The 26,341-nt window shown below is 45.0% G+C and overlaps 1 protein-coding gene across 5 annotated transcripts in view; it reads right to left on the minus strand.

Moving 5' to 3' along the window:
• The window catches only part of NTRK3 (neurotrophic receptor tyrosine kinase 3), a 392,667-nt gene that overhangs the window by 226,434 nt on the left and 139,892 nt on the right, over positions 1–26,341 (minus strand). The window lies entirely within an intron of this gene.

The raw sequence follows: 26,341 nt of genomic DNA on the forward strand, positions 1-26,341 counted from the left end.
GGAAGAGAGAAGTTGCTTTGGCTACAGTACTTGCTAAAAGCTAAAAAAGTCTCTCATCAAGAGAGGCCGGACAAGGGGAAATGACTGCAAAGATATATATTACGAATAGGAAAATGGATTCAAAATTTAGATCCTTCATTTTACTGACTGATCTCATCCCTTAGTTGCCCAGGTATTTCCTGAAACTCTTAATGATTCATGAAACAAAGAGGCTAGAATTTAAGTCCATAAAAGTGCAAAATGCCACAGCAGCAGGAACATGGCATCGGGAGGCAAGAGCCTGGGTGCTAGCCTGGCTCTGCCACAATCAACACTGTCCTCAGAGAAGTCGCTTGATCTCTCTGAGTCTCCAGTTCTGCATCCAAAAGCGGGGGTGGGGGAAACTTAAAAGCAACTGTCTCTTATTCTATGACCACACTGACCTAATAGTTACTAACTGCTCATGTGGACAAAAAACAAACATTGAAATTGAAAATTGAATGCTATGGTGGGGTGGTTCACATAGTTAGAGACAATCAACAGCATGGACGAACCCCACACACATCTACTGAAAAGGCTTCAGCATTTGGGGAGGGGGACATGGAGTTGGCAAGGATGCTTTGCACCTTCTCTGGCCTTTTGAGGACTCTATGGTTAAAAGTTAACTCCAAGGGCAGCAATGGACAGACAAAGCTTAAACTACAGCTTGTTTAATTAAACTTGAATTATTCTTCCAGTGATGAGGATAAAGGTTTCCCCATCAAATTCCTTGAACCTCACTCCTCACTCCTGTGTTCCCTAAAACCCCCATGTGCTAGCCCCAGTGCTGGCCACCTTTCAGACATAAGCTCTCCCCAGATTCTATTGTGAAAGGGAGACACACAGCAAAGAAGCAAAATGAGAATCAAGCTCTGCTCCAAAGAACAATGCAAGAGGCTTCGGTGCTATTGCAAGTGTGCTATAACCAAACAGCCAAAAGGACTGATCCTCCCAACACCCCTGTTCTCCACAGGGCTCCCATCTGGAGAGCCATATGCAGAAAATAGTGGCTAGGGGGAACCAAGTATTACATAGTTAACAACTGAGCCGGCAGCCAGCAACTCCCAGTAGTGAGCTCTGGTAAACCTCAGATGGCGGAAACAGAGTTTACTATTCCATCTTCTGTGAATTCAAGCGAGCCTCAGCTAATTTACCCACCTGATAGCAGACAGCAGTGCGGGGAACAGAAAGAGACATGCAGCCAGGATGTCAGAGAAGAACGGCATAAGAAAGAGTACACTGCATGGGTAATGGACCTTTCAGGCAAAGGAAACCTGCCCACTTGAAAACATGACCCTCTGAGTGAATGCCTGGGGCTCTGTCCCATCAAATTATAAACTCCTCCTACCTTAAAAATCTGATCTTTGACAAACCTGACAAAAACAAGAAATGGGGAAAGGATTCCCTATTTAATAAATGGTGCTGGGAAAACTGGCTAGCCATATGTAGAAAGCTGAAACTGGATCCCTTCCTTACACCTTATACAAAAATTAATTCAAGATGGATTAAAGACTTACATGTTAGACCTAAAACCACAAAAACCCTAGAAGAAAACCTAGGCATTACCATTCAGGACATAGGCACGGGCAAGGACTTCATGTCTAAAACACTAAAAGCAATGGCAACAAAAGCCAAAATTGACAAATGGGATCTAATTAAACTAAAGAGCTTCTGCACAGCAAAAGAAACTACCATCAGAGTGAACAGACAACCTACAGAATGGGAGAAAATTTTCGCAACCTACTCATCTGACAAAGAGCTAATATTCAGAATCTACAATGAACTCAAACAAATTTACAAGAAAAAAACAAACAACCCCATCACAAAGTGGGCGAAGGACATGAACAGACACTTCTCAAAAGAAGACATTTATGCAGCCAAAAGACACATGAAAAAATGCTCATCATCACTGGCCATCAGAGAAATGCAAATCAAAACCACAATGAGATACCATCTCACACCAGTTAGAATGGTGATCATTAAAAAGTCAGGAAACAACAGGTGCTGGAGGGGATGTGGAGAAATAGGAACACTTTTACACTGTTGGTGGGACTGTAAACTAGTTCAACCATTGTGGAAGTCAGTGTGGCGATTCCTCAGGGATCTAGAACTAGAAATACCATTTGACCCAGCAATCCCATTACTGGGTATATACCCAAAGGATTATAAATAATGCTGCTATAAAGACACATGCACATGTATGTTTATTGTGGCAATATTCACAATAGCAGAGACTTGGAACCAACCCAAATGTCCAACAACAATAGACTGGATTAAGAAAATGTGGCACATATACACCATGGAATGCTATGCAGCCATAAAAAATTATGAGTTCATGTCCTTTGTAGGGACATGGATGAAACTGGAAACCATCATTCTCAGCAAACTATCGCAAGGACAAAAAAACCAAACCCCACAAGTTCTCACTCATAGGTGGGAATTGAACAATGAGAACACATGGACACAGGAAGGGGAACACCACACACTGGGGACTGTTGTGTGGTGGGGGGAGGGGGGAGGGATAGCATTAGGAGATATACCTAATGCCAAATGACGAGTTAATGGGTGCAGCACACCAAATGGCACATGTATACATATGTAACAAACCTGCACGTTGTGCACATGTACCCTAAAACTTAAAGTATAATAATAATAAAATAAAATAAAAAAATAAATAAATAAATAGGCTGAAAAGAGGAAGAGGAAATGGGGTATCCCCAACCACCAGAACCACAAGGACCTGCCCAGAACCACAGTGACCTCTGCCCCTGCTTCAGGCCAGCATCTCCCCTGGTCCTATGCAACAGAATTATAGATGGTACAGGAAGAAGATGCTGACAGAAGAAGCAAGAGGTGGTTCTTGATGATGTCCCCAGCATAAGAGGCATTCTAGAAGGTGCTTCTAATTCTTCATGAATTGCTAGATTTGAATTAAGCATATTTTTGTTATATTTAGTTATACCAAAAAAACACAATCGTTCTATACATAGGCCACCTGGAAAAGACAAAAGAAAAAGAAACTTGCAGGAATGGTTAATGGGTACAAAAACATAGAAGGAATAAGACCTAGTGTTCAGTAGACACAATGGGATGTCTACAGTTAACAATAATTTATTACATGTTTCAAAATCACTAAAAGAGTGGAACTGGAATGTTCCTAACACAAAGAAATGATAAACGGTTGAGTCGATGGATATCCCAGTTACCCTGATTTGATTATTACATATTACGTGCTTGTATCAAAATTTAACATGTACCTCATAAGTATGTACAACTATTATATATCCATGATAATTTTAAAAAGACACAGGGAAGGAAGAATTGGCTTAAAGATTCCCAAAAGAATGTGCCATCCCCCCCCAAATCTCCCCAAGAAGATTCTACCATAGCTGAATTTCAATTAGCATCCTCTAATCAACTAAGAAATGCTCCAACTCTACCAACAGGATCACCTTCCAGAATCCGACCACCCTTCAAGGCCTGTCTCTATTAGCTCAAAAGGCCTGTTGCACAAAGGTATAACCACCCTCCAGTCAGAGCTGAAGAAGGCGTTTTGATTGTCCCTGGTATATGACTTACAGCCTTTGGTGGTAATACGAAAAACAGCCTAATAGAAAGTACCTACTGGGCACAGAATAAGAACTACATGGATGTCAATACATTAATCCTTATAATAACCTGCGTTACAGATATTATAACTCCATTTTATACATGAGGAACGTAGGCTCAAGGAGGTTAGGCAAGGATGGTTAGTTTTACGTGTCAACTTGGCTAGATGGTAGGACTTATTTCCTAAACCCTAATCTAGGTGTCATTGTGAAGGTATTTCATACATGTGATTAACACCCACAATCAGTTGGTTTTAAGTAAAGATTACCTTGATAACATAAATGGGCCTCATCCAATCACTCGAAGGTCTTAAGAGCAAAAACTGAGGCGTCCCAGAGAAGAAATCCTGCCTCAGGACCACAATATCAACTCCTGCCTGAGTTCCCAGAATGCCAGCCTGTCCTACAGATTTCAAACTTGCCAGCCTTCACTACCGCTTGAGCCAATTCCTTAAAATAAATCACACACACACACACACACACACACACACACAACGACGGATAGATATCTGATTGGTATGAGAGAGGCAGAACAAAACAAGATTTTTTCTGATTCACCAGAGTGGTGAAAGATGGGGCAGCTTCAATACTGCCCATAGGTTTAACAGTCAAAAAAGACCTTAGATTGTTCAAACATAGAAACCTCTTTCCTTCTTTTGATCAAAATTCCATCTACCCATGGTAGTCGTCCACTCTCAGTAAGACTCTGGGAGGGGATTCATAGAAGACAGTCACCCTGAAAGGGCACAAGTCTTTAGTGTCATGCTATAAGCCATCCCCACATGAAAGTGAGGGGTTAAGGCATATGGAAACCCCTCCAATAGCCTCCCATTCCCCACGGAGTCCCCACCTGAACTAGAGATAACAAGCTCCTTACATTTTGAGAGCCAAAGGGCAATAGGAGACTCTAGATATATCCCAGAGGTTGTGGCTGGAGCAGCACAACCAGGAATCCATTCCATGGGATGCCAATGGACAATTCTATACTAGAGACATTCTTCTGTATAACTGGCCACTGACTTAGGTTTTCTGTGCTACTGAATTTCCTCTTGAGTCTAGCATTCTTGCTATAAGGGACCTCCTCTTCCCCCAAATAGCCAGGCATCTGGAAGAAGACATCTGCTTTGCCCCCAAAAGCAGAGCTGATCCTAGGTCAGAGAATACCACTTTATAGAATATTTTACTACAAATGACACTAAGTTGCTTGTTTCAATATGACAAGGTGGATGAGACATCAGGGACACATCCACCTTTGACGTTGAAAGATGGTGACTTTTCACTGCATGCAGGTATGTCTAGAACTGTTGCATGAGATTCCTTCCAGTTCAGACACAGGTAGATTATAGTTTTAAAGTAAAATACATTTATCAGCCTCCTTTTGAAATCCATTCTACTGTCTCTAATGAAGATGTGCATTTCCTTAGAACAATGTTTGTCTTTCCGACTGCAACCTGAGCTCATGTCTTGAAAATGTTTGGCCACTTGTTCCTTGCTGTGTGGGCTTCCTTAACAGTCTTTCATGAGGATAAAGATTACAGCTGCTGGCTTCTTGCTCTGTCATCAGCACAATGTTTTGACTTACAGTGAGCTGCTCTTGACAGCCTCATGATGGTGGCACTTCCCAGCTATCAGCACTGAAGTTCAGTTACTTCAAATTGTGTGTGTGTCTGCCCCTTCCTGGCTGTCTGCCCTCTCCCAGTCCTTTCTGCAGCCTGAGCCATCACATCTTCATGCTCTCTTGTCTCTTCTTACTGCCAATTCTGTGTGCTGAGCTCAAGGAAACTATGACTGCAGGGGCAGTGAGGAGAAGGCATTTCTAAACATCTCATTGGCATCAGCAGGGAGATGGGAAGGAGAACAGAGGGGACAAGTTATCCACCTGCAAGGGCTAAGAGGCCAGAGTCAAGGGATTAATTCTCTACTGCCCTGTCCTTTCATGTTTAGAAGACAGAGCACCCTTACTCTGCTTCTGCGAGTTGGGCTGTCCCTTTGCTTGATGAGACTCTGTTGGCTGTGGCTCATCCTGGGGGCAAGCCCTGAAATTCTCTAGTCCTGACACTCTTCATGGATTGATATCTCAATTGACTTTAGCTAAGAGAGGCTGTGCATGGGCTCTGATTACTGAGACTTCATTCATCTTCCCAAGTGACTAGAAAGTATCATCATAAATAATTCAAACTAAACTACACCTAGAGAGAGAAAGCACAACCCAGTGAGGCCGTGGACCTGATTGTTAACTACGGCTCCTCCTCCCCAGCTTATTCTCAACATTGCCAATTCCAGGCACCATCTGCAGCTCTCCTAGGTGCTGGAGAGCATTGGTCTGACTGTCTACATTTAACGTGTCAGAAATGACTCTCCAGAATTAGGCGAACATTCAAGGAAGGCCCAAGGACCTAGCCACTGCGACCTTAAAGAATCATGGATGGTTGGGGTTAGAAGAGACCTTAGCAATGAGGTGTTCCAATCAGCTGGCTCATTCCAAGTAATGAGAAGAGAGGATCAGAAAGAGCAAGTGACTAGCTAAGGCCAGACAGCCATGCAGTCCCAGAGGCAGGAGGAGAACTGCATCTCCCTACTATTGGTGTAGTACACGCTCCACTAGTTCCACATACGCTGCTTCTCTGGGTCTGGATTTATCAGCAGGGCTGTATCTTTTCCTTGTGCTTCACACAGACATTAAATAAAAATAACTCCTTAAAGTATTATACGTTCATCAAAGGAAAGGTACCTCATGAGTGGAAATACACACACACACACACACACACACACACACACCAGAAGCACTGCCTTTCCCCCACCTCTTAGATCCCTAAAACTAAGCCAGTGGTGGCCACTTTCTGAGCATGGACCATGTGGAGCCCCTATGCCGAATGCTTCCCATATGTAATCCCAGTCAAATCTCTCAATACCTTCTCATGTGAGCACCATTCACGTTTACGGATGAGGACAGCAGAGGTTCAGAAAGTTTAAGTGCCTCACCCAAGTCAAAAAGAAAGTCTCAAGTCTAGGACTCCAATTCCAGTCTTAGCCCAGAGTGTTCACCCGTAGTCACTGCTTTCTGCTGCCTCCATCGCACTCTGTGAGCATTTGTAGGTGTGTATGTGTGCATATGTTCAAGGATTCTGTTGTCAAGATTACATATTTTCATTGGTCCATTCCGGCTGCCCCAGTGGTTTCTGCTCATGGCAGAGCTGTGTCCCTCAGGCCTCTGAAATGCCCCACAGTGGATGACCCATAATTGCTAATGGATGCAGCGGCTGCTACAGCGGCCAGCAGGACAAGGTTGGCTTGGCTTCTGCCAAGCTCCCCCTATCAGAGGCTCCCTGAAAAAAGCCAAGCTGAAAACACGCACAGAGGGAGCTTTACTGGGCCAAGGAGCTGAGCAACCCTGGCCTGTGTCTTCCTTATGCTCATTCACATTTTATAAATGCATACTTTGCCCTTTTGCCATGCAGCCTTGGGGCAAATGGATTAGATTCTGAATTAACCAAGTGAAATGGTATAATACACAAGCAACGTGAAAAGAAGAAAGAATGTAAGAAAGGAAAATGAGCTTTGCAGAGTAATGGAAAAGCTAGAGACAGGGTTACTGAATGACACGGGAGGATGCTTAAGAGTGTTGTGTGAAAAAAATAGGTCAAACACTGTTTGAATTGCTCAAGACCATTTTCACTTAAGTATACATTTAAAATATGTATGAGAATGGGCCGGGCATGTGGCTCATGCCTGTAATCCCAGCACTTTGGGAGGCCAAGAGGGACGGATCATGAGGTCAGGAGTTCGAGACCAGCCTGACCAACATGGTGAAACACTGTCTCTACTAAAAATACAAAAAAATTAGCTGGACGTGGTGGTGTGTGCCTGTAATCCCAGCTATTCAAGAGGCTGAGGCAGGAGAATCGCTTGAACCTGGGAGGTGGAAGTTGCAGTGAGCTGAGATCATGCCACTGCACTCCAGCCTGGGTGACAGAGTGAGACTTTGTCTCAGAAAATAATAAAAAAAAATTATGGGAATATAGATACTTAGGTACAGATCTACAGTTACATAGATATATGTGCATATGTACATATATACATTTACATATATGTATTCACATATGATGCTAACAGTGGTCATTTCTGAATAATAAGATTACCACTAATTCTTAATACAATATTTTCTAGATTTTTATGTAATGAATATATATTCCTTTTATAAAAATAAGTCCACAGGCCAGGCGCAGTGCTCACACGTGTAATCCCAACACTTTGGGAGGCTGAGGTGAGCAGATCGTTTGAGCTCAGGAGTTCAGGGCAACATGGCAAAACCCTGTCTCTACAAAAAATACAAAAATTAGCAAGGCATGGCAGCATGCACCTGTAGTCCCAGCTACTCAGGAGGCTAAAGTGAGAGGATCACTTGAGCCCGGGAGTTGGAGGCTACAGAGAGCCGCGATCACATTACTGCACTCCAGCCTGGGTGACAGAGTGAAACCATGTCTCAAAAAGAAAATCTATAAAGTACAAAATAAAGGCATGTCCCTTCCTAGGCTCAATGCACAGTTTCAAGAGCTTCTGTTGGTCTAGAAGAACTGAAGAGGTCATGGTAGCACCCCCATCCACACCAGGACTCTGTCTCCAAACTTCACAGGCTCCCTGTTCTGAAAGCCCTCCCTGGCCCAATTGTGGCCCATTCCTGGTCTCTCAAGAACAGTGAGAGACAGGAGCCCAAGGCCTAGCCATTTGCACACAGATGTGTCTAATTGGGAAGAATGGATAAAGCCTGCCTGTGTGCGAAATCCTCTGCAGGGAATAGCAACATAAAAATATCACACAATCTCAGACCTGAACCCACCAAATAGAACGTACTATCATCATTAAGTCCCAGTCAGCAGTGGGAGAAGCCAAACTGGAAGTGGTCACTACCTGGGCATCCAAGAGACCAACAAGGGGGAGAGGGGCAGAAAGCAGAGACATCCCAATGGCAGGCAAGTAGAGGACCCCAAGGCGGAGAGCAAGCGACATCCTAGAGATACAGTGTTGCGCAGGTAGGGGCAGACCCAGAACCAACAGTCAGGACATCAGGAGATGCTGACAGTAGCCCACAGGCAAAGACCCCAGTTGCTGGACACACAGTATCAGGAAGAGCAGTTCCAATCTGAAAGTAACAGCAAGACTCCAGGTTCTGAAAGATATGCCATTCTCTTAAGAAAACACTGTGCTCACTAAGGACGAAAAGTGTGCCTTGCTTGTATCTGTATTCCACAGTGCCTACCCTCCATGAAACCCACAGAATGGCTGACATCCCCAAATACACTCCTGCCACTTGGAGAAGCCAAGTATGTGAATTAGGAAGTAAGAGTCACTGTCACTACCTGCCCAGAGTTCATAGTCTACACTGGGATCTTGGACACACAGCACCAAAGGAAGTTCATTTCCCATTTTCCTCACTTCTGGCCTCTCAGGATTCAAACCTGGTGATCCTAAAAAGAATAGCCCATATATGCAGTGGGTGCTCCTGACAACTCCCACCTCCCGCTAGTTCCCATCCTCCTCACTCCATGCTCCCTCTAATCTACCCTCTCCAACTGACAGAATCATAGAATGTTACAACTGAAAGGGACCTTGGAAGCCGTTAATCCAAATCCCTCCAATTATAGAGGATAAAAGTGAAGCTCAAAAGATATCCAAAGATAAATCAGAGTGTAGCCTGGGCTAGAACCCAGATTTCTATACCATTCCATGACACTTTCCAAAATAAAAATTGCAGGGGCCAAAAAATAGATTTAAGTCTCCCTCACTTGGAAGCTAAAGCTTTGCTAAGCCAAGTGTGGCTAGCAGACCAATAGGACCAGCCTCATATAAGGAGTTTGGCAGAAACGCAGAACCTCAGGCCCTACCCCAGACCTATCAAACCAGAATCTGCATCATAACAAGATCCCCAGGGCTCCACATGCACCATAAAGTTCGAGGAGCTATGAAAGAGAGAATTCTCTCTCTAATCCACTTGCACAGTCAGACAAGAAAGAATCCCTCCCTCTCTCTGCCCATCCTCCCCTCACTATTTTCCAACCCAACAGAGTGCCTGGAAATTGATGGCAATAACAAAACAACAACAATGCTCCCATTTCTAGCCAGCGATGCTTCTCCCCCCATCCATGGGGAGTCTTTGCAAGGCACTTAAATTTCCCCCTTAAGCAAACAGCACGACCGCGCAAGGTAGAACAGGTGGCAGATCACTGGTGAGGGCCCGGTGAGCCGCAAGCAGGCTGGGTCATTAAACACTGCAGTGGACAGGTGCAGCAGTCAGGCCTCACGCGGAGGGTGGGGAAAATTGGGGCGTTCAGTCACCTCACCAAAGGAACACGCTGCAGGAGGGAGAGAAGAGGAGACAGTGTCCTGACCCCCAACCTCACCAACCTCGAATCGTGGTCCTTCATCCTTAAGCCACCTAATACCTGACATTAAGCAAGGAGCTCGTCCTTCCTGAAGCTTCTAAAAGAAGCAGGGACAATAATTTTTGTATCACAAGTTCACAGTGAAAATCAAATGGAAACATGAAAGTGAAGCGCCAAGCACAGTGCCAGAGACATCATGGGAGCCCAATAAAAGAGAGCTTTTCTCGCCATGTTTTCAGCCCGCATCCCTCCTATTCCTTTAAGTTCCAAGATACGTGCTCTGGCAGAAAGAGATGGGGGGCTGGGGGGAATGAGAAAGCCCAGGCTGACAGCCTTAGCTTCTCACTGAAAATCACCTGAGCAGCTTTAGAAACAACCAACACCAAGAGCCCATCCACTGAGATTCTGACCCACTGGCTGGGGGAGTAGCCTAGCTGTTGAAATTTTTAAAGATCCCCATGTGATTCTACCATAAAACCAGGCCTATCAACCACAGCCATAATGGAACCTGTGGATTACTCACAGCTTTTCTGAGTGCAGCAAAAATCATAATGATTTCTCCCCTCAACATATTAATTGAGTGATTACTACACAGCTGGGGACTAAGCTAATTGCTTTATATACACAATTTCATTTAATTCTCATAAAACCCTGTATGATAAGAATTATCCCTCCCGTTTGTCAGCTGAGGGTGTGGAGGCCCAGAATGGTCCATAAGCCACCTGAAGTCCCACAGCTCCCAAGCAGCAGAACTGAGATTCGACCCCAGCCTGTCTAGCTCTAAATTCTAATGAGCCCCAGTAGCATGACTGCGGAAGAAATCTTAGTGTCATGGCATGGAAAAGAAGCCATAGGATTGGCCAGATACTGCACAAAGTGGTGGGTAAAGAATGAGACAATAAGGAAGAAAGAAGATCAGATAAACATGGAGGTGGGATCTTAGGAAAAGGCAGGTCAGCCCTAGTGTCTTCCTGTCTGCGGGCACCGTGGAGTAGGCAGAAGGAAGAAATGCAAGGCAAGAGCTGTTGGATGGAGGAGAACAATCTCCCCCTGAATATCCCTGTCTCCATCTTACAGGCAATCCACAGGCACCAAAAGGAAAGATCCCAGATTATATCTTCATCACAGTAGTAACAAAACTAGGGGTGGTCAGAGGAGGAGCTCCAGGTTCCAGCCCTTTGGCTGCAATGCCCAAGGGGCCCAGAGGACATTCGTGCACCCTATGCCTTAAGTGGTCTGCTGACATGAGTGGTGCTGCAGTGAGCAAACCCAACAGTCGACTTGGAGAGGCAAAGCACTAATCAAATGCTCCTGTCAATAACTGTGCAAAGTGCTACAGAGGGAAGGTGCATGAGGAACCTCAGTCTTAGGGAGCATGGAACACGGTTGGCAGCAGTGGAAACCCTATAGCTTGGTGAGGCTGGGGACGTGGCAGGGGCTAGACTCCTGGGCCCAATTTTCATTTCAGAACCAGGAGTCTACTACAGAACCCCATTTTCATTTCAAAGTCATGAGTCTGCTACTGTGATTGCAGAGCAGGGCACACACCGAAGGGGCCAGGTCCAGGGCCATGTGGGAGGATTCCAGAGGGAATGGAGGGGTGGCAGTGTGCAAAGAGAGAAGGGACAACTTCAGGAGATATTTAGATCACAAAGACAGGACTGGGCTGTGCAAGAGCAGGGAGGGGTAAAGAGATGGGGACTGGGCAAGAAGACATGTCAAGAATGACTCCTATGTCTCTAGTTTACAGGAAATTCACTGAGATACAGATGATGAGCGATGGGGTGGGGGTTCACCCCTGGGCATGGTTTGGGGCTCAATGGCTGAGGCATCTATCCAGGCTGCTGCTTCACATCTGCCTAAGCTGCCTCCTTGAACCTGGGTAGGGTCCTTCCAAGGCAGGTGGCTAGTCACGACCTCAAGTGCAATATGGAATTGAGGTTTCTACCAGGAGGTGCTGTGTTGTTTCCTGAAGTACTAATACTTGCGTCCTTGGAGAGAGAGAAAGACCGCAGAAAGGGGTGGGAGAGTGGATTAAAGGGCCAGGACCAGGGCCAAAAAAGGCCCCATTAACCCACAGTCAAATGTCCACCTGAGGCTGGGTAAGCAGCTTATTAACTGATACGAGGACAGTATGAAGCTGTTAGCTTAGGGAATTTGACACTCACTGGTTTGTGGGAAGGCAGGAGGCTCTCAGGTGATTGAGGGAACTGAAGAATAATCTGTCAAGGGCTTTCTGCAGGTCCCTAGGATGGGGACTCCCTAAGGTTCCCAGCAGCCCTAGGTCTCCTTATATTCTGACTTTAAAATGCATGATAGTGACTAAGAGCATGCGGCTTGGAAGCCAGACAAACCTGCTGACCCTCCTTAGAACTCTAGCAGGGTCTGTGAATCTCAGTTTTCTCATGTGTGAAAAACAGAATGATAATATCAACTTAAGGGGGCTGCTGTGTGGACTACTGATTCTCATAATATGGATGGTAACAATGATACAATTTGCTACTATTTGACTGAGCAGTGTGTTCTGGGTTCTGGATTCCAAGTTCTGGTTTCTGGTTTTTTTTTTTTTTTTTTTTTTTGAGACAGAGTCTCACTCTGTTGCCCAGGCTGGAGTGCAGTAGCACGATCTCGGCTCACTGCAAGCTCCACCTCCGAGGTTCACGCCATTCTCCTGCCTCAGCCTCCTGAGTAGCTGGGACTACAGTCTCCCGCCACCACGCCCGGCTAATTTTTTGTATTTTTAGTAGAGACGGGGTTTCACAATGTTAGCCAGGATGGTCTCAATCTCCTGACCTCGTGATCCTCCCGCCTCGGCCTCCCAAAGTGCTAGGATTACAGGCGTGAGCCACCATGCCCGGCCTCTGGTTTCTGTTTTATGTCCATTATTTCAGTTAATCCAATGAGCAGCCCAAGCCTTCAAGATTTTATGTAATAAACCAACATCTCAAGGCAAACTGGGCTGTCTATAAATGTAAAACACTAGTATTTTTATAATAGTAACCTCACAGGGGACTAGCACCACCGACGTTGCTAGCTGGCAAAGCCATCAAGCTGAACCATCGGCCCCAGAGGCTGAATTCAGCTCAGAAGGTTTTTCTTTGCCCTAGAGTCGGGATGTGGTTGAGGGTCAGGAAGGTTGGGAAGAAGACAGAAGGAAGGAAGGGACTGCCTTCTGCCTGCCACTGCCACAGTCTCTCTTGGCCAGCCCTGTCTGCAGACACGTAGGGCACTAACCTATCTCCATTGGCTTTAAAGCAGGGTGAATGTTTAACACTGGCCATCTGGAAATTTTCATGGTCACTGGGGCAGGGACGCAAGAAAGTCTCCTGTCAGGAGCCTGGCTCTAAAGGCTCTTGGTGCCAGTGATGGGAGACTCTGAGCAGCAGGGCTCAGAAAGGTCCAGCACGGTGACCTGAGCTATTTCTATAGCAACAGCACTCTCTTCCCCTTCAAGAAAGTGAACTGAGCCACCTCAACCTGAGCATTGTCCAATGCACCTGGAAGAACCCACACCACTCACGACCCCAATTAGTCGAGGCATCTGGGAGGTACAGTTACCCCAGGATTTGTACCACCACCAAGTGCATGGCTGTGGCTATTCCTCCTTAGGCTGGGGGCTTAGAGGGACCTGTGTGTGCCTGATGCCCTGGGAAGAGATTTTGAAATCATTCTTTCCCAAAGACCAGAGAGTAATAGGACTGTGGCATTACCAGTTTCCTCCCCAAGTCTGCATTCAGACCAACCCAGCCATTACTGATCATGTAAGCTTGGGCTAATCACTTTGTTCTTTCAATGGCCTTGTTGGTATAGCTACTATGCAGGGCTGTATTAAGGTGTAGGCTTTGTCTGAAAACTGCCAGGCATATAATAATCACTTAATTAATTGTAGCTATTAATATTATGACCTGCTTCTTCAAAACAGAAGGAGCTTTTGGTAGACTCCCCCACCTACTGATCAATTTCTTTTTTTTTTTTTTTTTTTTTGAGACAGAGTCTCACTCCATTGCCCAGGCTGGAGTGCAGTGGCGTGATCTTGGCTCACTGCAACCTCTGCCTCCTGGGTTCAAGTGATTCTCCTGCCTCAGCCTCCTGAGTAGCTGGGACTAAAGGTGCACACGACCACACCCGGCTAATTTTTGTATTTTTAGTAGAGATGGGGTTTCACCATGTTGGCCAGGCTGGTCTCAAACTCTTGACCTCAGGTGATCCACCCGCCTCAGCCTCCCAAAGTGCTGGGATTATAGGCGTGAGCCACCACAGCTGGTCTAATTTTTTAAAGGGTAACATGAAATTATGGGGTCTGAAACTATGGCCTGCAGGCCAAATCTGGCCTGGCACCTGTTTTTTATAAATAAAGTTTTATTGGAACACAGCCACGCTCATTCATTTACATATTGGCGATGATTGTTTTCATGCTACAACAGCAGCCTTGAGTGATTGCAACAGAAACCATATGGCCAGCAAAGTCTAAAATATTTACTCTCTGCTCTTTTATGAAACAGTTGGCAAATTCCTCATCTACACAATAGTTTCTCAAACTTTAATGGCAGTATGACCACCCAGCCTGTTTTTTAAGAATGCAAATTCCCAGGGCCTACTATCAAGGTATAAGATTCAGTAGATGTGGCCCAGGAATCTGCATTTTAATCAGTATCCCCCACCACCACCAACAACCACATACACACACCACCATCAATGACTGTCAAGCACGTGGCATGAGGCAACCTTATGGGAATCCTGCTCTGTGCAGTCAGCAATCCTAAGTGACACCAGAGCCGTGGCTTTCACCACAAAGGGGCAGATGGATCCTGGGTGGGGGAATGAGTCAGCCTCTGGATCCACTGAGGGAGGAACAGCTCCACTGTCCTCATGGGTCTCACATCTGCTTTGTTTTGTTTTTAAGGTTCAATACAGAAAACTCAGAAGACATCACAAAAGATGAAATAAAAAAGCATCCCAAATCCCACCACCCAAAGATAACTACCGTTTATATTCTGACGTATAATTCCATATGATCCCAGTATTTTTCCTAGGTATGTGTATAAAAATATTTTCTCTTTATTTTACAACAACAAAAAAATGGCACTAGAGAAGCTGCTTGGAGTCTTTTCTCACTTGGAAATATATTGTAAACATGTTCACATGTCAATACATATTGCTAAAATATCATTCTTGGTATGCAACTATAAAAATAGAACACAGTAGATCTCTATGAACTGATACTAAATCATCTCAAAGACAGGCTGTTAGCAGAAATAATGTGGCACAGAATAATGTGAATACAAGCTTGCATTTGCACAAAGGCAACAGGGAAACATATCCTTGCATAAGCCTTGACTATCTCTGAAAGGATATGCAAGAACCTCTAAGTAATGGTTATCCCAGTGGTAGGAAATTAGGGAGGGACTGAAACTCACATTTTTACTCCATTATCTTTTATACTATTAGGTTTTCTTATGATTTGCATATGTATCCTTTCAGAAACATTAAATATCTACTTTTAAAAGTTGTCATTTTTAAGGTCTGCATTGTATTATATCATATATATGGACCATAATGTATTAATACTTAACTAGTCATTTATTGTTAGATCTGTAAGTAATTATTTATTTATCAAGTTTACTCTGTAAGTCACACTGGGATAAATACCCATATCCACAAATATGGATAGCCATTTGTGAGTATTACCTTAGGTTAAATTCTCAGAAGTGGAGTCAGTAGGCATGGGCTTTCATGATTTTAGGTTTTTAATAAATATTGTCAAGCCACTTTCCAGAAAGGCTACCCCATTCTACACACTGGGCAACAGCCAACATTAGTGTCCATTTTCCCAAGCTCTTGGATGGCCCCTGATTTCTGATAGCGGTTCTCCTCAGAAGGCAGCAAGCAGCACACACAGCCCCATCGGGCTGGCATGCCCCTTGCAAAGCAGGCGCAAAGCAGGGGGCTGGTGCTGTGGGAGCCATTTTCACACATAATGGCTCATAACAGTACTCAAATCCTGCCTGCTTCCCCTAGAGCCCAGGCCAACAACAGGGTGCCCCTCTGCACCCCCTTCAACTGGTCCAAGGCCAACCCACTGAACTCCATTTATTTGGAAGGACTCACTTTTGAAAGGCAGTTCCTGGAACCACCCGGACGCCCTCCTTGGGGCTTCATGTCAAGGCCTGCTGGCAGATAGACAGATGCTGCCATTCTTCTGACCCTGCCTGGGAACAGGTTTGCAGGGCTGCTCCAGCACAGAGGCCCTTTGAATTCAAGATGCCTGTCAGGTAGAAAGGCTTGGCATTTCCAGGACTTATCAGTCCTGGAAACTGCTCTGGTCTTCTGCCAACTATGCAACTCTTATTCCGCAGTAAACTGGAGGGCAGGGCAGGCTTCCAGTGTGAATACCAACCGCCAGAGCAGCAAGACTGGGAAGAATGGGATTCCAGCCACCACCCAGGGCAGTGTCTCTGAGGCCGGCGGGCAGCCCGGGCAGCCCACCAACTTAACCCATGGGGCTTCCTCCGCCCGCTGACAGATCCACTCCGAGCCACTCCGGGGCCTGCCAGCACAAGCTTTTCCGGTTTTCTATAGCCCTCAACATTTCATTCCAGATTGGGGTGGGAGGGGGAGCAAACAGGATAAAGAAGTTTCTAAAGAAAGAGAGGAATGACTGTCGCAGCAGCTCAAGGAGCTCTGAGCTGGGAATGCCGGCTGCCCGCTGCCTGCTAGACTCTCTGAGCTTCTGCCCCCACTCCTTCAGTGGGGGCATCAGTGTTGATTGACCTGACAGTTTACTGAAATCAACTGGGGCAGCAGACCTTACAAGTGCCCTCATGTGGAAAGAGGTGGCAGTTTGGTTTCAAACCAAGGAAGCCACTACAGAAACAGTTTTAGGAAAGAAGAGAGGCATATTATCCCAAAGAGGATAGAACTGAAATGCCTTACAAGTAGTGGTTATAGAGGCCTGGCGTGGTGGCTCACGCCTATAATCCCAGCACTTTGGGAGGCCCAGATGGGTGGATCACCTCAGGTCAGGAGTTCGAGACCAGCCTGGCCAACGTGGTGAAACCCCGTCTCTACTAAAAATACAAAAATTAAAAAAAAAAAAAAGTGGTGGTTATAGTTTGTAATCTTATAGTCACAAAATCCCAGCCCATAGACCTTTGAGGCAGGTTCATTTTGCAATTGGCACTCAGGAAAAAACAAAAAGCAGAGAGGTGATCTAAGTTCCCAGGTCACAGGCCTGAAGTATTTACCAGTAACTTAACCCCTTATTACTTAATATTACTTAAAGCATGGTCCACAGAGCAGCATTGTCTGGGACCTTGTGATAAATATTGACTCTCAGCCTTCCCCAGACCTATTGAACCAGAATCCACATTTTTAACCAGATCCCCAGAATCTTCCAGTATTCACTTGCATGTTGAAGTTTGAGAAGTACCGTTCATGTTATCAGCCATTGTCTCTCTACAGGTATAGGATGGTAGTTCCTAAACCCCAGCAATCATTCAGGATCACCTAGAGAAATTGCTCGTCCCCCAGTCACCCCAAGTCTGGTTCAGTGGGTATGGGGTAAACCCTAGGCAACTGCACATTGAACAAGCTCCCAGCATTATCAGATGAGCTGGTCTGCAGACCACATAAACAACTTGGAGAACCAGTGAAATATGTGGACGTCTATTGGATTGAGACCATTGTTCCTCAACCTTAGCGGCACATAGAAATCACCAGAGGAACTAAAAAAGAACACCCACCCCTGATTTAAGTGACCTGGAGTGTGGCCTAGGTTTGGGAAGTTATATAATCTTATCAGATGTTTAGAATGTGCAGCTAAGATTGAGAACCAACAATTTAGAATAAACTCATTTAAAACCTAGTTTTGATACTTACCAGGTACATGATCTTGAGCGATTTAACAATTCTGAGCAGCTTTCTCATCTTTAAAGTGGGAATAATAGCCACCTAAGAAGACCCTATATTTGAAGATATATTAGATGTCTGGCACACAGTAGGTACTCAATGAATGCTTTATGCCTGTCACTCTCTTCCCCTACTATGATTAGAAGTAAAAAACCAACTGATATTCTTGTCTTTTGCCCAAATCCCAGCTTCTCTCTAAAAGGAAGTACAGAAATACCTGTTTCATCACCATTCAGGATAGACAAAGGAGCTAGGATCTTAAGCCATGATGGATTTTGTATTCAGGAAGCAGAGCTGGCTTCGTGGACCTGTGACCTGACTCCATGCTCAAAAGAACCTTAGCTTGGGATTTAATGCTGTGCTGTAGCTGTCTGGAAATTCTAATCTTTTCTGAACATTTTTCACTGGGCCACACAAATTAGGTAGCCGATCCTGTTAGGGAGGAAGCCAGCAGCACATTCCCCTCTGGCTGTAACAGAGTTGATCCGAGAGAAAAGAATAAAGAGGCAGGCACCAGAGTAACTTGGTTGGTCCCTCTCTAAGTATGCTGGGGTAGTGAGCAAGAGAGACAGGGAGTGTTATTAACCCTTCTGAGTGCAAGGGCCAGAGATAGACCAACCTCAGGCTTCTGCTTCCTTCCCTGGAACAGGTGGCAGACACACCTGCTTGCTGGAAGTACAGCTGGCTGAAGGATGCTATTCCTCCACCTGCAGTGCACTCCTCTCTACTCCCCTGCCCAGCTCATCCTCCATGAGGAACCACAGCACAAAGGGCAGTGGGTGTCAAGGACCTGGGGCTGGGGATTTGCAGCCGTCGGCTTGGTGGCTGCTATTTTCAGCATGTGGTTTTTCTCCCCTAGTCCAAAAACGTGTTTTCCAGTTAGCAGTTGTTTTGATCTCTCTGTTTTGCTGTCTTTGGTTTCCAGGGCTGCTCTCTCACCATCCTAAAGCCCTCTGCAGAGTTCACAGGAGAATGAGCTGCATAAACATGGGTCTTGGGTACTGCAGCCACGTGACAGCTTCTCATCAGCCAAAGCCTATCATCATGCCTCTTCTGCACAAGTGAAAGCTTCCAAGACCCAGAGGAGAATATGCAGAGAGAGGAAGAACGTGCCAGGAGAAGACAGGACGGGGTCTGTTGCAGCAGTTTCCACAACCTGACTTTGCAGGGGGTAAAAAACATTTGGAACAAAGAAGGATGCTAGAAAGTCAAAGCTGGCAACCCCAGCCCCTCTTGGTTTTCCATCCTGTACCGTGATATCGTAGGATAACTGGGATCAGTGAGGAAGTATGTCACCATGATTTTTGATGAAAAATAAATTACTAAAGTTTGTGACTTTTTAAAAGCCAAAAATCAGTTTGAATTTACTTTTATTCTTAGCTTTTAAAATCTCATTTACTAACTCATCTTCTGTTATAGTTTCCTAAGGTGTAAAATTACTGTGACAGCCAGCACTTTTGGGAAAGCCTGGTGACATCCACAGTAGGGCATAAGGCATGTGATCTCACCTGTCACATGAGTAGCAAGGGACAAAAGGTGAAGAACTTCTAAACTGGGTAAGGTATCATGGGGCTGTTAATCTTGTGGGAGCCGGTTGCAACAACACAAGTTAGTAAGCACTGTGTTCTGCTGCCAAAACTAAATGAACCTGAGATGCCATCACTTTGGCTATAGAGCCAAGCATAGTGGTCATCCTTGGCCCTGCTGAACAGGATAGAGAGGCCTGCCAAGAAGAGCCAGCTAGCAGGTAGCCACAGAGGAAAAATATTTTGCATCAGCCTCTATTTCAAGGGAATTCCCTTTGAATAGGGGAGTCAATGCAAGGGAATATTTGGTTCGCTGGAGTCTTCAGAGCAAATTCAGCCTCCACACGACCAATGGTGACCGTGTAGGGACTTCTATGATGATTCACTGCACCCCTGTAAAGCTCCCACAAAGGACAGGGCAGCAAAAGCATGCCAGAAAAACACACATGGCTTTCCAGCCTTCTCAAAGCTCCAAGCACCACATTCTAGAACTCAGTCATCAAGAGGGGTGGGGCTTTGTCTGCAGTCAGAGCCTCTCAATGAAGTTCAAAGCAGAGAAGGAGAAGCAGAAGACCCCTGGCTTCTATAAATTTATGTCCTGCCTGTGGATCTGCTACAAACCTAACCTCTTTAATTTAGAATTGGTCAAATACTAGGCGTTTTTGAGGGAGGGGGGTGGTTGGAAGGTCTGTCAAATGTCAGAAAAGAGAAGGAGGGCATGCAAACATTTGTTAGGAGAATACGAGGACCCTGGGATCACAACACAGGAAAGAAGCCAGAAACCACTCTCAACATTATGTTCAAAGAGTCATCTTACACCAGGAATCCCAAGTACAGGATCATGGCAAGGGCCAAAGTTACCCTCCTCCCTTGCACATGTCAATTCAGAGGAGGAAATAGAAAAAGAAGTCAAGAAGGAAGAAAACAAGGAGGAAAAAAGAATGGACATATCTTGGGAAGCCAGGAAACCCAATTCCTTTACCCAGTTTCATGTCTGCCTTGCACTGCTCTTGGTTTCTGACCCCCTGCTAAATGTAGTCAAATAAGTGTATTGTGCAGGGCGAAGGAAACTATTTTACTCAACAATACCAATAGTGCTTTCATCCATGGTCCAAGCCCCCTTTCAGTCACCTCAGATATCTCCTATGGCACACCACACTTCCAGTACCAATTCCCCTGCTCTGCACACACGGCTAAGACACAGGGACACTCTGTCCCAGCTGAGAAAGAAATGCCAACCTACAGCATCAAACCTCAGGAGTCCAAGATCCCTCCCACCCCTACCTCCCTCCACCTGGAAGGAACTCTTCTCAGTCCAATGCCCCAAGGTTAGGAGAGAAGGCAGAAATGACTCCTTCCCAACTCTAATCATTCCCTTAACCAAGCGGTGAAACCAGGATAACAAGATCGTTCAATGTGGCAGCAGCCCCTGAGATCTTTTGGCAGGAGCCAGTCCCTCCAAATCAAGACTCTGGCAGGATTCTACAATCCACTCAGAGGACAGTTACCATCTGTTTATGGAAAAAAATGTTAATAACCCCCAATCATAATCAAATAGGCAACCACTTTACTTTAAGTACCTATTAACTAACGCTAATTTACAATGGAACAGTCCTGCAAGTGCTCATCCGCAGGCCCATCAGAGGCACCAGCACACATCCAGCCATTAGGAAGAAAGGCAAGTGGTTGCTGATGAGGCACTTAAGGCATTGCCGAAAGCCCAAGCAGCAGTTCTTGATGCCCTTCCTTCCCAGCCTTCCCACTTCCGCTGCCCTGCCACGCGTGCAGTCTCTAGCATGTCTGAAAATAAATGAAGGAAGTTCTTGGAGCCTACTCCTCCATCAGCTCCTATCTTTCCCCAAGGCCACGAGTGCCCCAGGTTGGAAAAAGTGGATTAATAAGAGAATTTTCAAAAGCCCCATTTAAGTGGGACAACATTCAAAGCTAATTAATCAGAGCCTTGGAGGGATTGAGCTGATGTATTCATAATCCAGCTTCACTTCCCTGACCCTCCCAGGTTCTCTGCACAAGTCAAGTATGTGGAAAAGCAGGGCCAGGAGGCTCTTGCTAGCTGTGTGCTCTGGCACATCACTGCATCTCTCTGGGTCTCAGTTTCCTTAGCTGTAAAATGGGCACATTAGCCTAATAAGCCTAAGGTCTGTTTCAGCTCTGAAAAACAATTATTCTGTTTTCTCCATGGGAGTAAGAGGAAGCCAAGAAGTGTGAAGTAATTCTCACAGTATCTCTGATCTAGAAGTATTTGAAGATACTTATGAGGTGGTCAAGAGGAAAAGAGGCCAAATAATGTATATTTTTTTTTACAGGCTGCAAAAGATCCACACACTTGCTTCTTTTTCTATTAAATAATTATCATGCTCACCTTATACTTTCTATTAAGTAATTTTGATGCTCACCTTATATGAAAACTACACAGCAAGTTTTATTATTGTTCAGACACACTAACACCTATTGCCTGGTTATTGTTCTAATGACCACGTGAAATGATGATGGTGCACTGTGGATGTGGACAGTGTTGCAGCCAAGACAAAGGAGTTAGGGCATTAGTGTTGCTGTGGAAAGTGGTTGGAGCTAAAACTCAGCCAAACCAAAGCAAGTCACTTCCTTGTCTGGGTCTCAGTTTCTTCACCTGGAAATACAGATACAGGAGAGCCCAGCCAGATCACTGTCATGATCTTTTAATGCCTAATTTAACAATATTTTATGAGAATGAATTTGGCCTAAATTCTGAACCATCTCACTTCCAGGCCCAGGATGCAAGGGTACACTCTAGTTAGTTGTTAAAATGCTGAAATATTTTTATATGTTTCTGTAGCTGCAGTAAATAGCCCATGCCCTGAACCCCACAAGTACCCACCTCCCAACCACCCTGGCCACCCCATGATCTGACAATCAAAGAGTTAATGTCTAGCACAGTGGGGACCTCCAGGGCCCTGCTCCAGCAGGAGGGCTGGCTGATAGGGCAGTGCCCAGGACATGCCAAATACTTCACAAATCACCCCTGCCACTCTGAAGCATTAGACTTCATCAATAGCAAAAAGAAACCCCCACTGTACACTTAGCACCATCTTAAAGCCTTTGTGATTCCAAAAGAAGATGAGCTTGTGTCCCAAGGTGACCCCCTCCCCAAGCCAAAATTTTGATCAACAACATGGCAGTTGGAGGGCTCTGAGACAAAGCATGTTCGGTTTGTTTCTATGAGATCTGGTTAATATATTCATCTCCCATAAAATGGGCACCCATTGGGATTCCTACACATACCAACAGAGAGAGATCTCCAACATATGACAAGGAAATAAAGCAAGATGCAAGTTACTGAGAGTATAAGCATGAATATAAATTAAAACACGCACAGAGTAATGCATTTTGTAAGTGTATTGATATATATGCATGTCTGTGTGTCTACATATGGATATACAGAGACATATGCATATATGTGTACATATACATATAGGTAGAAGTATGAAAATGAACTGTTTACCAGCCTTAGCCACTCATCATTCATGTAGTAGAGGTGGTTGCTAATTTGGCAGTCCAGGAGGTGTGAGTTTATCTGGGAGACAGCCATGAGGGGAGAGACAGCGGACAGAGACAGAGATACAGGGAAAGAAGCTTCAGTCAGTGAACTGGAGGATGCTGAACTTAGGCTAGCGGCTGCCTATGGAGATGGGGATGGAATAGGACCAGGGGGATGACTAAAGGGGTTTTAGTTTTAGTCATATTTTATATCTTCCAAAACTAAAAGCAGTAAATGCAAATATAAAACAAAACAGTAAGTCATTTATTCTAGGTGGAGGGAATATGGGTGTTTGTTATATTAATCTTTGTCTTTTTCTGTATTTTTTTTATTTCTCAGAAGGAAGTAAAGCTCCTATTAGTAGGCCCTCCCTGTTGACACACCTGGCCCTCAGATGTGGATGGGGAATTGTTTATGAGTTTTCCCTATCATCATCTCACGAATTCCTACTGCCCAGATATCTCAGATCTCCCTATTAACTCTAACTAGCCCATTGTTAATTTATAAGCTGTACTTTTTTTACTATTAAAATTAAAGTCATTCATTTCTAAATTCAACAAGCAATTGTCAAATGTCGCGTGGTGTTTTCAGGCATACTAGGCTGAGGGATCTGTGATTTCTGCCATAGGTCGCTCCTGGTCAAGTAGGACAGACATATGGTCTATCAGCAAAGAAATGACAATGTACTGGGATTAGCGTATAATAAAGGCATTTTACTAAACACTGTGCAGGACAAAAGAGGGCATGATTGAGTCTTGGATGGGCAGCCCTTTTTGGAAGGCAATAAAAAGAACCTATAAAGGTTTATACATAAAGAAAAGAAGGGAGAAATGTTCCCATGGAGCCTTTTGATATGTCAATTACACATAGATCTCGACACTCACAGCAACCCAGTGAGGGAGGTAGTATTATTACCATTATGGAGTTGAGGAAACAGAGGCACTGAGAAGGTAGTAACTTTGCTGAAGCCAATGAGCAATTAAGTGGCATTGTAGATTCTCACCCAGACTTGAAAATTCAAAACTGAGACTGGGGTGGATGTGAAGAGACAAGGCTTTCCCTAAGTCAAAGGTGGGGAACTTCTGGTACCCGTGTCATCACTCTTTATCCAAGACTGCGATGCTCGCTGGCAATAAAAGATCAAAGGTTAATGCAGCTTGAGGCATTTGCTTATGTCAAAGAAAAGAGTCAAACTCAGTAAAATAATTGAAGAGATTTATTCTGAGCCAAATATGAGTGATCAATGGCCTGTGACACAGCCCTCAGGAGATCCTGAGAACATGTGCCCAAGGTGGCTGGGCCACAACTTGGTTTTATGCAGTTTACGGAGACACAAGGCATCAATCAATACATGTAAGATGTACATTAGTTCAGACCAGAAAGGCAGGACAACTGGAAGCAGGGGCTTCCAAGTCATAGGCATATTCAAAGATTTTCTGATTGGCAATTGGTTGAAAGAGTTATTTTCAATAGGAAGGTTCAATAAGAGGTTATGGAGACCAAGGTTTTATGATGCAGATGAAGCCTCCAGGTAGCAGGCATCGGACAGACTAGATTGCAAATGTTTCTCATCAGATTTAACGAGTCTATTCTATCAGTAATTCCAAAAAGAAGGAGGGTTTAATGAAGCATGTATGGCTCCCTGCTTCCCATCATGGTCCGAACTAGTTTTTCAGGTTAACTTTGGGATGCCCTTGTTGAGAAGAGGGATGCATTCGATGGTTGGGGGGCTTAGAATTTTATTTTTGGTTTGCCCTTATTTATCCTAAAGTGAGACCTAAACATAATCTGGCTTCATAAAGATGAAAGAGATTCAGGCTGAATTCTAAACAAGGTAAGTCTTAGATACACCATCTCATCTTGCCTATAACTCCAGTATAACTTCTTTAAGTTGCCTGACTTTACAATAGAGGATATTTCACTTCCACCTACGTGGACATGTTCTCCTGACCCAACCAGGGCCAAGAAAGGAAGGTCTGCCTGGGATAGGGGAGCAGGGGCTGGGAGAAGCTCTGAGGACAGCTGAGGGGAGGCACCACCCTGGGTGCTGCCTAATCCATCCGACATGGGGACACGCTGTTCCAGAAACAGGATGACAATTAATAGGAAAAATCTGCTCTCACAGCACTGCCAAGCATGTTGCAGGGTCTCAGCTGGTGGTGCGCCTCCTCAGGGGAAGAGCAATAATGCCCCATTCTTCCCTTTGGTCAAGGTCCTGATGTTTTCTCAGGTGGAAGGAGGAAGAGCTATAAAAGCTCCCTGCATGGTAGGAAAACTTTGCACAGGCAATAATAGTGCCAGTCCTCAAAACCAGGAGCCCAAGAATTATCCAAAGATTGAAAGCTGTGCGTTCACTCAGTGGTTGTCTCATCTTCTAGATCTAGAAAGCCCTGTTTGGCATGTTGTGTTTGCAGATAAGACATCTCCAATCTAGGTGCCTAAGAGTGGTCTGATTTTGTTTAAGTCATCTGGCTTCCAGCCAAACTTCCATCCCATCTTTATAATTTGCCTGCACATGTCTTTCTCTTGGTCAAAATATCTCAGATGACTTAAGAAAAACTAGCTTGCTTTGCTGTGACTTGATCAGGTTCATCAAGAGCAGAGAGTGCAAAGGCAGAAACCTTTTGGAAACAGGGCACCCTGTACCCATTTTTTGTTTGTTGTTTGTTTGTTTTCGAGACAGGGTCTTGCTTTGTTGCCCAGACTGGAATGCAGTGGTGTGATCACAGCTCACTGCAGCCTTGACCTCCTGTGCTCAATCAATCTTCCCACCTCAGCCTCCAGAGTAGCTGGGATTACAGGGTTTTCTACCCTTCTAATCCTCTCTGGGTATTTCCCTATATATCAGTGTTCTGAATTTTCAAGGAGTTACAGAGGCTTCTGAGAATATAGTGAAAGCTACGGACTAGTTTGGTTCCATGCACAAATACTCCAACATTTGCATGCAACTCAGAGGATCACCATCTCTGTGAATGCCATTCATGTACTCTTCTTCAGTCCCTGAGCCCCAAGGTCCCCAACCACAGACACAAGCTCATGCAGAGAATCTATAGAAATTCATCTCTCTACACATCCCATAGTCTCACCAGATAACACCAACCTGAGTTCTGGGCTCAGCAAACTGATAACTTGTCAAACCTCTTATCGTCCCTCCTTACCCACCCCCACCCAATATCGCCAAACATGGAAACCCCAGCTTGGAGTATATCTTGAAATTCAAGTTTCTGTTTTGGAACTGGTACCCAGCCTCTCTTGAACCATTTGGTCACATCCATCTCTGAGACCAGGCAGGTGGATGCTAATTCACCATGTTAACCCCTTTCATGCCAGTCCCCTTACCCGAGCCTTGGCAAAGAGCCACATCCC

The sequence above is a fragment of the Pongo abelii genome, chromosome 16 (genome assembly GCF_028885655.2).
Source record: "Pongo abelii isolate AG06213 chromosome 16, NHGRI_mPonAbe1-v2.0_pri, whole genome shotgun sequence".
NCBI classification, from domain to species: Eukaryota; Metazoa; Chordata; class Mammalia; order Primates; family Hominidae; genus Pongo; species Pongo abelii.